The sequence below is a fragment of the Megascapheus bottae genome, chromosome 9, assembly GCF_031878675.1.
Source record: "Megascapheus bottae isolate mThoBot1 chromosome 9, mThoBot2.hap1, whole genome shotgun sequence".
NCBI lineage: Eukaryota > Metazoa > Chordata > Mammalia > Rodentia > Geomyidae > Megascapheus > Megascapheus bottae.
Window position 1 is genome coordinate 65,339,642 of NC_143517.1, and position 13,712 is coordinate 65,353,353.

General features: G+C 46.2%; 1 protein-coding gene across 1 annotated transcript in view; it reads right to left on the reverse strand.

Annotated features, from left to right (window-relative positions):
* Nucleotides 1-13,712, reverse strand: part of Fam135b (family with sequence similarity 135 member B) — a 160,329-nt gene that overhangs the window by 131,883 nt on the left and 14,734 nt on the right. The gene's annotated exons all lie outside the window — the stretch shown is intronic.

Here is a 13,712-nt window from a genome sequence, read left to right on the forward strand (position 1 = left end):
AAGGTAAGGATTAGAATAAAAGTATGAGCTATTGGCATGAAAAGCACACTGAGAGGCATGCCAGGATTGTTGAGAACATGAAATCACCTAGATGCTTACAACTTGAAGGAAAAAGAACAATCTGAATTTATTGAGCACTTACTGTATTTTTGGTGACATAAAATATGTGAGAAACCTGCAGGAGAGCCATAGACCTGCCTGCTCAACACTCCAGAGCCAGCTGAGGTCAGAAGTTCCACCCAGTTTTGTTCCCAGAGCATTTCCAGGAAATGCTGGAGGAACTGACAAATAAGACTCGCCTTGTTATTCTCTTCCTTCGTTGTCATTTTCTTTGCCCCCTTCTCTTCATCATGCCAAAACCTACAAGCTGGCAGGACCTTTCAAGTCTGCACTTGTGGTTGTCAGCTTTGACTTTTCTTCTTCTCTGTTCTCTTAACTTTGGCTCTCCCTATCTAGGACTCTTGATGATTTACAATATTACAGCTTAATAACATCCTTATTGTCAGTACAGGCTTATTATGTTAATTTTAAAAATTGGAAACAAAAATGCTGTTATTTTTTCCTCCAGGAAGGCTGCACCTAGGCTGCAGTGTCTAGCAAACAGGAATTATCACCTACTGACTCTCTAGAAGCCTATGTCTATGTAGTGTGCAATGACCAGTAGAGGTTCTGCAACACATGCACCAGTCAGTGATATGGGGTAACACCAGAACACACAGCTATGACTAGAGTGTGAAAAAGACAGTAGAAGTCAGGGAGGAAATGAGAAACATCACAACTCAAAAAATTTAAGAGTTAGTGCCGTGTCCATGGGATATTGGAGAAGAAAACGAGTTCTTTGTCAGCAGATCTATCTGAAGAAAGGCCAGTGATTTGAGACTCCTCTAGACTGGTCCAGGACTGAGACGGACATGGGGCAATCTGAGCTGTGCCTGTGGATGTGCTGGGCAGGAAGCTGAGAGGAGACCCTCTTTGTGTCCCCAGCAGGTGGGGCGCTCTTATCCAGTACCTCCACGTTCTTCATGGTTAGGTACCAGGGTCTCCCGTACAAACACAGCATAGATAAATGTCAGCTGAAATTTTGGCTTCCCACTCAGATCACTCTAGAGCAGGTGTGCCATCAACGGCCTCTAACGCCAGCTGGGACAGGAATCTGTTTATGGAGCGGACGATGGAACTGGAGATGGGAGGAAGATACTCCATTTCCCATTTGTGGGACCCAGGGAAAGTGAAAAAGGTGCCTTCTCTTAGCAATTAAATCCCTGCTCTTTTGAAGTTATTTAAATCTTCAAGATTAATAAACTACTGGGTGAAAGGTAGTCAGACTGGTGTGTGAAAGTGTATCTGAATGTGTATGTAGGGGGGAGGGGTTTAGGATAAACCAACCAAACTCAGGTATATATCTTAGGATTTCATTCAAATTATAAAATTCCCAAAGCCTCGGCCCTCCTCTTCTGTAAAACTAAGACAGTAATCAGCTCAACAGCTAATAAAAGATTAATAACATAACGTGTTAGTGTCAGCCAGCCCATAACAGAACGTTAAGCCACTAAGGCTATCTGTTCCTATGCTATGTGTACTATCTTTAGGTATTTGTCAAAGGGGATTTCAATTCACTATGTCGGGTTGTGAGTCCAAGGCAACTTGATCGCGTACTTGGATGATTGCATGAATGCCTCCTTTGAACTTTCTTTTCACTGACCTTACTTCCCTGTGTGTTACACCTCCCCACAGTTTAATGTCACTCTTACTCAGCATTCAAAAACCAGCAGCATGGTAATAATAGAGGTGATAATATGTTCCCAAACCGTGGCCTTGTGGCTCAAACTCCCAGTAATGCAGCCAGGGAAAGACCCCCTTTCCTGGCACTGGAGGCAAGTATAGGGATGATAAAGATCTAGAATGTTCTACCACAGGCCCCACCATCTGAGCTCCAACTGGGTGCCAGTCCCAGAGCCCTGGCTTTATAGTTCTCACCATATTTAGCTCATAAAATCCTCTCTCTGTATATCCATAAAATATGATACTTATGGAAATGAACTCCAAGAAATGAAAATACGATGCTTTTTATTGTACTGTTTGCAGTTCTTTCTTTTTTTTTTTCTCCCCTTGGTTTATTCCCTGTTGTCACTATTTTCTTTGCTTTTTTAATTCCTGTACCTTTTGACTTATATATGAGTTTATTAGATTTGGGGAAGAGAAGGAAAATCACATAAACAGTGGGCGGGACAAAGGATGAACCAAGACAAGACAGATACCCACTAGGCACTATGCTGGAAATGAACTTTATAACCTGAGGGCAGAGCGGGGAGTGGGAGATAATGAGGAAGCCGGAAACACCATCCAAAAAGAAATGGTCTCATTACCTGACTTATGTAACTGTAACCCCTCTGTCTATCACCTTTACAATAAAATTCAACTTAAAAACAAATCCCCTCTGATGTCCAAAAGCCACTACCCCTGGAGTGCCAGTCCCCCCTCTGGCCTCCCCCACCTCTGCCCTGTTGATGTGCACACAGCCCCACCACGCTCAGCCCATCATCCTCTCCATCCTCTTGCTACAGAGACCTTCCTGGAAGAGCAATAAAACTCATGTGCTGCTGCCCTTCCAGTAAGTCAGTGCTTCCTCTTGTTCTTCCATAGAATTCAAGAGGCATCTTGTATTCCATGAACTGCTCACGCTCTAGGCATAATGCTCCCTCTCTGGGTAGCACGTGAACTTTAATGACAGCATGTGATATTTCAAGGCTCCTCTATCTGCATGGCTCCCAGGAGATGGTCAGTGCACTCGCGTGGTGATTAAAGAAGAACCTGCATGAAAAGACCTTGAGCCTTGGCTTGGAAGGCAAACGGCACTGGCTCATACTCACTCCTTACTTATACTGTTCATTTCAATGTAAAATGCCCTTTCTGCCATCAAGACCAAACGAGCAAGGCCTCTCTCTTAGCCTCTGAGTTCCTGGGGGCCCTGCAGGTGTAGTCTCCAGCAAACACTGAGTGATTGAGCTCACTTTTCATTGGAATCTGTCTAAACTGGGTAATTAGCTTAAATTTCCCCGAATGTCATAAAGCAATCTCAGTCATCTACTATGTGAAAATTGGGTAAAAATATTAATTCCATTTTGGAAAGACTACACTTCCTGTATTTTATGATATACTATTTGGAGAAAAATTCCTTTCCCAACATATTTTCATTGAAATGTAATTTTCCCTTAGAACTTCAGTATTCAAGGTGCGTGGCTTTTTATATCTGAAGTGAATACAGAAAAGTAAGTGGACCTTCTCAAAAATCAGGATTTATAGAAAAGGTGCCTGACAAAAACGTGCTCAGAAGTAACTGCAGGATCACAGCATGCTAGGAAGAGGAGGTGCAGGAAAGGACCCCGTACAGCTCAGAGAGTAATAATGAGCCCGAAGGGCAGATCCCCCAGAAAGGCCAGGCAAGTAGGATCAACAGCCACATTGGGATCCGGGACCTCTTGTCAGAACACAAGGCCACCGGTCTTCATCTGAGAGGGGACAAGAGAGAGGTTTCCCAGCTCCTTGCCCCTGACCCCATCACTTCCTCATCTCCCCAAGGACAGGCTGCAGGAGCCCACTTTACAGAAGTAAGTGATTCCCCTAGTCCCTGGCTCGATGTTTGTTAGAGAATCTGCCCTGCTTCTACCAAGGAGTCTCCGTGGAAATGGAGCAAGTTCAGCTCTTCACTGAGGAAGTGACCCCTCTTTCTGTGCTATGAGATGGCTCACATCCCAGGAAGTCCAGCCAGAGAGCTTTGGCTCTGGGTGGAACAGAGACGTGTCACTTAGCCTCGGGATTCACATCTGGAATATGGGTCATACACGTGCACCCACACATACAGGTGCGCGCGCGCACACACACACACACACACACACACACACACACACACACACGCATGCACACACACGGAAACTTTCAATGGGACTCAATTGCAAATTGCTCTAGTACCTAGGATATAACAAATGTTTTACAGGTAAAAGCTATTATGATAAAAGGAATTTTGTGGACAAATGATCCCCTTCCCTTCCACAAATGAGCTCCCTATCTCTGATGGCCCAGCGGCCTCCTGGGGGCCTCCTAGCTGGCACCCACCGTGGGGAGGTCACCCCTGGCACACATTTAGTGGCTCACATGGCCAGCAGCCCCACACATTTAGCTCCTCAAGGTTTAAAGCATTTTCTCTCCACTAGGTAGAAATCAAAATGTGCTATGTATGTTTACTTTTTCACACTTGAAGACAATGGAAATAGAAGCATCCCACACAGTGACAAGTCCCTGCTTTCCTAGGGAGTTGTAAAGCCCCGAGGTGAGGCAGTATATCACTTCAGGCTTCACAACCTCTTAAAGGGACTCATCAGCTGGGGTTGGGCAGAAGCCTCCAAGTACGCAAGGTGAGAAGGTGCCAGCCGGTGTTGTCCCTGCACGGAGGTCTGCTGGGGGCATGCAGCCTTCCTCTCTGTACTTGACACTCCGGGCCACGCACCGAGAGGTCGAGCATGAGAACAGAGTGGGCGCCAGTGCCTCCCTCTTCTCCCCTTCTAAAATGCTTACACACAGAGAGACATGTAAGTGAGTACATGAAAAACACCCTGAGTTTGCCTCTAGGATAGACAGTAGAGAATTACTGGAGAGGCAAGGACTTGAAGTCTGCCAAGCCCGACTCATGCCCTAGCTGGTTCACAAACCGCAGCATTCCGAGCTTTCACACACCAAGTTCCACAGTAGTAATGTCCAGGTGACAACATTTTACCTTTTGGAAAATTGACACAAATATCTATTTCTCTACAATATAAAAGCTTCCCAAAAAACGGTGGCTTACAATGGCAATAAAATAACTATATATATATATATAAACATATATGCATATATATAAGTGTGTGTATCCATACTATGTGTATCTACATAATACACATATATGGGTATATATATGCTAGGTTAAAAAATAAGCAAAGATAAGCTTGAGTATTGAACTAAGTCTGACTTGGAGGACTTAGTGAACCAGTGGCAGAACCTGGCAGAGCTGACGTGCTAGGCAGGGTCTGTGGTCCAGGACTCAGGGTCCACACTTGGGGAGAGACATAGGGTCTCTAATCGCAGCCACCATGGCTAGGTTCACACTTGGATCCCAGTCTTCTTTGGGTCCTGCAGGCAAACATGGCTTTCCACTTAGAGAAATGTAATACAGTGAGGCGATAATCACGCCTTGTGCTAATTAGGCATGGGAGGTTTCTCAGCACTGATCAATGATTAGAGCCAGAGAAAAGAAGTGACAGTCACACCTGCCTTCCAAAGCACACATTCCCAGCCTGCAGAAGAGTGTCAGCAGCTGCTTCCTGCTCCAGAAGCCAAAGAGGGGATCCCTGCTCTGAGCTGGAGTCTTCCGTGCACATCTTCTATGCTTCCTTGCAGCCTTACAAGGCTATGAATATCGCACGGTCTCATTTTAAGCCTCTGCACTCATTAATGCCTATAAATGTTTCAAGAGCGTTTTTTTTGGTAGAACAGCAGTGCCCCCAATTCAATTCTTCCTGCATCACAGGAAGACACGTCAGCAGGCTCTCCACCAGCTCTGTCATCCTTTAACCCTCTGAGCTCATCAGGACTACACAGGCACGAATACCTCCTGAGTCAAAGCACAGTGAGTGTCCCATTGAGCCAACCCTAAGGTGTTGGTTCCCACCTCTCGTTGGACAGATAAGGAATGGGATGCCTGGAAATGGCATGCCCCTAGTCAGAAGAGTATGTGTCTTGGGATTCCTGTCTCCTAGTTTCAATTCTAGCTCTCTGTGCATTTGAGTGATCAAAAGTTGTCATACCCATGATTAGAAATAACCCAAAAGAGGCAAAAAAAACCCAAGAGATAAATTACCCACAATCTGCTGAAGAACAAGGAAGGAAGTGGATGTAGGTGGCATTCACCAGGCTCTCAGGACTGTCGACTCAGGAGAATATTATATAGAGATTGCTCATCCTCATTTTGGAAACAGAACATCTGGGTTGCTCTGGGGCTGTCATACAGCAGTCTGACACAAGAGGGTCTGGAACAGCTAGCTCCAGAGCATGTGTTACTCTGAGACTGCATGAGCACACCTACCTCCTGCATGGACACAGCCACAACAGCACACACCTAGCCCTAGCGAGATGGTACCAAGAATTACAAAGAGCTCCGAACGCTGCCTCCATCGTCATTCGCTATATATCCACCCACCCACCCAGTGCTTCTTCAGTTGTTCTTCCTTCTCTGAAAACTGAGACAGTATCGCTCTTTCAAGATGGACTGTGAGATCCTTAAAAAGGTCTACCACTAAGATTTTAGCAGGGAAGACACCAGAGGACAGCATCAGAATAACGATCAGGAAAAAAAAAAGAAGCATCAAACAGATGCAAGAGGACTTCACTTATGAATGAACAAATGACGGATTCTTCTTCTTTCCCATGCAATAGACACTTTCCTTGGGCACTTGGAATCAGTCCCTACTAAGGCCTTAGGGACCAACAGCTTTATACCACTGAGATCCTCTTCTCCTCTGTGTGCCTCTTAGGAGAGAAGAAGGTGAGTGCAAATCCATCATGCCTTCAAGATCCTGGCAGAGCAGCCAGCTTGGAGGGGGAACTTGGTGGTTAGGGAGTCTATACTGCAGAGGAGTAATCCATTTGTCCTTCCAGGGACATGATGGGGACAGGAAAGAAGGTGAGATGAGATAGGAAGTGTGCTCTCTCTTCTGCCCTGGCTTTGGCGGTTCAGATCCTGTTTCGCTAAGCATCTGTCAGTAGCCTCACAAGTGCACAGTGAGGCAGTGTGCTCTTCCATACAAGATACATGAGCCTTGATGGGAACCCTCCCTTCTATACCAGGCCTGCCCTCTTCCCAGCAGAGACACAAAGCAAAGCAGAGATCCATGGGGAAGGCCTTAAAGAGACTTAAACCAGTGTTTGGGGCTTTATTTTTTAGACATTCCTGAGAGCCACAGGGAGGAGAGCTCGGGTTAACACAAAACAGGGCTCCTCCTCCTTCCCCAGAGCCACGGGGCATTCAGAGGTGGAAAGCCCACTGACACAAGCCTCCCTTAAGGCTCCAGGAAGTGGTTTAGAGGTTTGCCTCTGTGAAGAGGGAAGAACGAGGGCAGAAGTAAAACCAGATCTCCATTTTCACAGACTCCTGCGGCGGCCAGGCCTGCCAGGCACACCCTTTTTATAGGTCTAAGCTCCTCAAAGGTGTGTTTGCCCCCAGTTTCCTCATCTGTGAGGGGGGCTAGTAATAACCTTCAAGTGTGGTCAATGTGAGAAACAGAGTTTTTATGTGAAGTGCATCACTTGATGTCTAGCAGAGAAAACCCACAAGAAATAATTGCTACTATTACACACACACACACACACACACACACACACACACACACACACACACACACACACACGAATAGATACTCTTTGAATCATAATTCGGAGAGACAATGTATTTTGCATTCTGGGTTAGAAATATTCTCTCCTAACAATGAATGGAAAGATTTCTTTTCATAGTAAACATTTCTCCCAGTCTTGCCCTGAAGGCACAGTCTTCCAGGCAAGAATTACCTTGTGCTGATGGGAATAAACCAAAGGAGCAGAGTTAGAGAGGGTGGAAGTAAAAGAAATCAGACACAAAAAGACAACCATTGCAAGCTTCCATTTATAATAGTGATATCACACTGGATCCATGGATGGAGACAGCAGGCGCTGGAGGAAAAGTGAAGTGGGGAGTGTCTGATAGTGGATAAACCGTTCCTCCTGAGAGATGGTCATGTCCCAGACACAGAGACAGTGACTGAGTGAGGGTACACGCAGCTGGGGTCTACCGAAAACACTTGATTGTTTATGTAATGAATAATTGCTGCAAAGAATATCGACTGGACTATACAACACCACTACCACATCAAAGGAAGCAGAAGCAAGGCCATCTTCCTGCCCTCTTTTCTAATTTCCCTCCCTGAGCCAGTCAACACTAAATCTTTTGAGAGCCAAGAAATGGCTGCCAACATGAGCGTATCCTTTTGTAATTACGTGCACTGTAATTACAGCATGGGCTACAGCTTCTTATTAATTCCTCTTTGGGGGCAGGTGTACATCTGTTGGAATGAACCACACTTCTCTTGTTCACCAGTTAGGTCGCCAGACATAAAAAATAAGACTAAAACAAACAATTCAACCTAGGAGACGTACTTTTACTAAAAATATAAGGAACATTTCTGTCTGAAATCCAAATTTAACTGGACATGCTGTATTGTATCTATCAGCTTTTTTAGTACCAGATTCCAAGCACACAGTATAGAAACAGAATAGCTATTTATAAAAATTGAAAGAAACAGAAGCTAGTCTAACACCTGTATACTTGCTAATGGGGAGTTCATCATTCATTAAATATCTCTCCGTGGTACTATACTCTGTGGCTTGCAGAGACAGCAAAAGGTAAGGGAAGAGGAGAGCCAGAAGGTAGACAAACACCATGGGCTCTTCCCCATCTCCTCTGCAGTACCCAGAGGAGTAGGGGAATCGTGTCATTCGTAACCTCTGCCTTTCAGAAAAGTCCATTTCAGCAGCATTGGAATAAAACACCGAGACTCAATCAATCAGCGCCACCCAGGGAAGGTTTATAGACAGAGAGGAGGAGGACCATGTACAGAGGGACCTCCCTGGAGTTTGCATTATTGAATTGGGAAGGAAGGAAAAATGGAACCTAAGAGTTTCATGACACCAGAAGGCCACTTAAGACCCAACAGGCACTCACTCTCGGGGCCCATGGGGACAGGGTCATCCCTTCCTCCACTTCCTCTGAGGTTGTAAAATGCCCATCCTCTCCTCTCCCCTCCTCAGGGGACTCTTCTGGGTTGGTGAAATGCTGGAGTGGGTTGCTCCTGAGTGCCATATAGATGAGGTGCTAGCCTTTGAAGCATGGGACTGGCCCCACCCCCTTCCAGCATGGGTTCCCTTCAGACCAGCTTCCCTGCCTGCCACCTGCAGGCCTGTCATTCCAATGGTCTCCAGCACACTGGAGCCATTCCGTCATCCTCACAGAATGCCCACCACCTCTCTGGCTCTGCACAGCCTAGTACTTTTATCTGGATTTTAGTTGGTAATCACCTCCCTTTCCTTCACAATGAATTCTGGGCACCCCAGAGAAGCACGTGCTATTATCATCTTCTTCACCATCCCACTTTACAGATGAGGAGATAAGTGACTTCCCCAAGGGTCCCATCTCCTCAGTAGCTGAGGTAGACCAAGGACAGTCTGGCTCTGATCGTAGGCCCTCAGCTAAGCCCCGTGGCTCCAAGAAAACTCTACTGTGGGCAGCAGTGTCATATGTCATATGTCATATGGTACCCAACCCATGAGAGCACAGGCTAGGTAAATCAGTGGGAGTTGACATTAAATCATTAATCAAATAAAACACACCTTGCACTTTGAATATCATACATTCAAATAAGGCTTGGAATTTAATCCTATCATTTGAATAGGGATGGCTTTTTTGATCTTTACCACTGCCTTTGCTAATTGCCCTTGCCTCTGCAATCCAAAATGGGCCACAAGATAGTCACAGTTCACACGGGAAAGGAGTCCAGTGGTGAAACTCTTATAAACTACCAACATACAGGTGAACAAGAGTCCCAGACAGCAAAACATGCTGTTTAAAGGAGGGGCGGGGAGTCAGGGCCCACCAGAAGGGAGACAGACAAATTGAGTGAAGATGACACACGCAGTTCAACTATATAATGCACATATGTGAAAATGGAACAAGACAACTTGAAGGAAAGGGCAGGTGTGGGAGAGATGGTAGAGATCAATGGAAGCAATGACATTGATTCAAATAGGTTGGACTCATAAATTAATTGAAAAACAAAAATTCATTCCTTGCTTCCGGAGAGGCTGCAGCCAAAGTGTAAGTGTAAGTGATGCTATGTTACCTGTCAAGACATTAGCTAATTAGAGTAATTCACACTGAAGTATAAATGAAGTCAGACATAAAAGGGGTGCAAGGAAGTGAGTGCATATTGAGAGAAGGAGCTGAGTAAGTCCTAGATTTGTTGTATGTACCCAACATGAACTGGAGTTCTTTCTGGAAAGTGCACTGTATGGTCACTCTACACCAATCTACCCACCTCCCTTACCATCCTTGACTTGAAGCCACAGGGTCTAGCTGCTTTCTTGGAGTTTTCTGGAGTGAAAATGAATTTCAGAAGTACAGTCTTTGACCTCACTTTCAACTCCTTCCCCCTTACAGTCTACTAAGCCCCTGAGTTCTCATTACACTGGACCAGGGGTGGGGGGCTCACGGGCTCAGCGTGGTCCTGGCGAAAGTAGAGGAAGCGGGAATGTATGTCTATAGCTCCTGTTCTTTTTCCATGGTTTCTGCCCTGTACCTTCCTCTGCGAGACTCCTGGGGGGAATTACAAGCATACTCTTGGTCAAATAAGTCTGGAGCTGTGCATGCTGAGCAGTGTGAACCATGGACCCCACAGGATGCTAACACACCCACCCTTGACCGCAGTCTCCACAAAACCAGGCATATATCCTACCAAGGCACCTTGTGGGGCAATTCTGAGCTTCAAGTGGCACCACAGGCGTGAGCAGAAAAGCCCTGCAGGCCCGTGCAGAGATTCTGATAGTGGTTCTGATGGGAAGGTGGCCTGTGTCCACACATCCAGGCTACAACTGGTAGGCCACTGGCTTTCTAGCCCCATGGACAGCTTTCTCCTCAATCCTCTGTTCCTCTGCAGCATCTCTTTGTGTCTCTCCTATTTTGCTATCATGAGGTACAGGGTAGTGTAAGCCATATGTAACATCCATTTGATACATGTAGGAAGAAGGAAGGGAGAGAGGGAAGGAAGGAGGGAGGGAGGGTTAGCTATTGCAATACAAGGACCAAAGTTCTGATGGAGGATTTCTTCGTGCCCACATCTGAATATCCCAGATGCTCTGTGAGCAGCCTCATACTCTGGTCCTCAGGCCACCCATCCATGTGTGAAGTGGGAAGTCAGCCTAGACCAGAGCCAATCATGTGGCATGTATGTGTGGTTGGGATACTGAAGGTCAGAAGTTCAGAGGATGGTGTGAGAGCTCCAAGAAGACCCAGTCCTGAGCCCAGGGATTCATTCCTGTCTTAGGCAAAGCAGGACCAGGGGGGCTAACTCCTGAAGACAACAGATGAATCATTGCATGGTTGACATCTCCTATTTTGGACGAGTCAGAGTGGATTGGTAATTCCCCAAAAACCTTCCATGCAAATATACCTGTCTATGGAATGCCACCCCCACAACCATCGGAACCTGAGCTGTGAGCAGGACAACAATGAGTCTGCATGCACTCACGTGGCCATGTCTCAAGTCTTTATTCAATCAAATGTCAAGACCTGAGCTGTAAGCTTTATCATGCATCAGCTCGCCTAGTCTTCCATGAACTCTGGAAGTAGTCGGCATCCACCATGCTCCTGTTAAAGGGGGGAGGACATCAGTGTTACCTACTTGTCAAGGGAAGGAACGAGACTCACAGAAGGCTCAGGAATATAGCAATCATCAGAGCCCAGGGCTGGAGCTGGGACTGTGACACAGCCTGGAGTAATGGTAGATTCTGCAGCCCTCTCCTCTTTCAGCCCCCCCCCCCACACTCTACTGCCTTCTCTCCTCTGGTTCTCCTGCCTGTGGGTTTGCCTTGCTTTGTGGAGGCAGGTGATCTATCCATTGAAGCACTCCGGTGAACCAGTTCCTTCCCTCAGGTTCTTCCTCAACCCAGAGGTCTAAGGGTTTCCTTCCCCAGTTTACTGATGAAGACACAGGATCACACTGACTGTCAAGTGCCAGAGCCTAGGGCTGCTGATTGTGTAGACAGTTGGTGCTCAGGCCCAACTGCAAAAGCAGACACATGAAACTCAGACCACCAGCCATACACATAGAAAAAAAGCAAGCCCATTGGGCAGCTCCTAAAATATTCAAGGGCGAAGAGAGGGTCTACACACAGCCGTCTTTCATGGGCACTCTTAGGTCATCTGTGTTCCATCTCTTGACTTCCATTTCTCTCCATTTGAAATCCCTTGTCCACACGGACCTTTGCAGGTCACCTCCTTTCTGACTCAGTGGAACACTGCCAGTATTGTGAGTTAATTCTTCACCATCATACCCGCAGCCTTTGCCCATAAGAGAAGCACGCCAGGAATCCCAAGTGCTATTTATCTAATGAGACGTCAGTTACATGAATTATAGTTAATGCTTCCCGTTAGACAATAAATCTGCCTTCACAACCCTGTTCTCTAGCCCCCTACACAGTCTCTGGATCCTCTGAGGAATTCCCAAGTGATCTGCCAGTCCCAAAATAGAAGGAGCTGAGCCCATAGATGCACCTGCAGGGCATAGCTGGAAGGTCTTCTCCTAGTTTGCATTGCAGATGTTTGCATTTCTGAGTCAACAGAACATCTCTGAGAAGAAAAGGTACTCTAGGAGACCGGATAAAATTAACAATCAGACACACGTCACTCGCACCCACGGTCAACCACTGACCATGAAGGAAGCTGTGAGGCTCCAGTGGCAGTCCCTCTGGGAACTTTAGTCCTAGGAGATTTCCGGATTTTTACTCTTTGCTGTGATGGATGACATGATGACTCTGAACTTCCTGTGTCCCAGCTGGGCCCTCCCTGGGCGCAGGTGTCTCAGATAGCAAACATTTATTGAGCATATTTTTTTTATTGTCCAAGTAATATGTTTGGCCCTGAGCATTCACAGATTAGAGAAAATGGTCTCTATCTAAGCTGGGAGCAGAAAGGAGAAAAAGTCTCTACCCCACAGAAATCTTTGATTTTCAACCCTTCACAATGGTATATTAACAGGCAGATGATTTAGCTTTGCGACTGACAGTTATTGTCTTGATGTGTCTGCAATGATTAGAATGCTACGCAAAATATCTAGCTCAGTTAAGGGATTACAGCTTGTGCTCAACCAAATTGATGATATCCAACAAATGGGAGTCAAGACATCACGGTTGTGTTCTGCTTGGAGTGTCCCTGGAGCGAATGCATGCCATGCATGCCAGGTGCTTTACTCCAAATGGCCTCAGTTTACCCACTGGTGCCAGGATGGCGCAGCTCTGTTGCTTGGCAACAGCGGGGGCTGGCATTTAGAGTTGGACATCTAGCTAGCACCATCCCTCCAGGGTCCTGTAGCCTTGGTTCACAGGGATGCTTTAATAATGATTGTCTTCCCACTGAACCATAAACCCGGGGCACACTCTTGGCTATGTGGCTATAGAGTAAAGTACATGAATTAGCCTATGGCAGGCATCATTTACAGTGTATAGATGAGTGTAAAGGAGGAGAGGAGATGGACAGCCACTCCACAGCCACATGGTAAAGACTATGTTAGACAGCATACTAGGTCTACTCTTGGCTACCCGGCTTTGCCTGACCTATTAACCTATATGCTCATGACATGGGAAAGGAGAGGAGCAAAGAGGACACTGCATCTTCATGACACAGGAAAGGATGGGAATGAAGAGGCCAGGAATGCAACGAGCACAGTATGTCCACTTCGCCCACCACGTGACATGGCCCTCTTATATTCTTAGTAGATACCCGGTAAATTTTAGTCTAAAGGTACATTCCTATATTTTCTTAAATCACATAGTGACTTTGTGCATAACAACAATGGAAAATGGAGTGGGGCTATGGAAGCTCC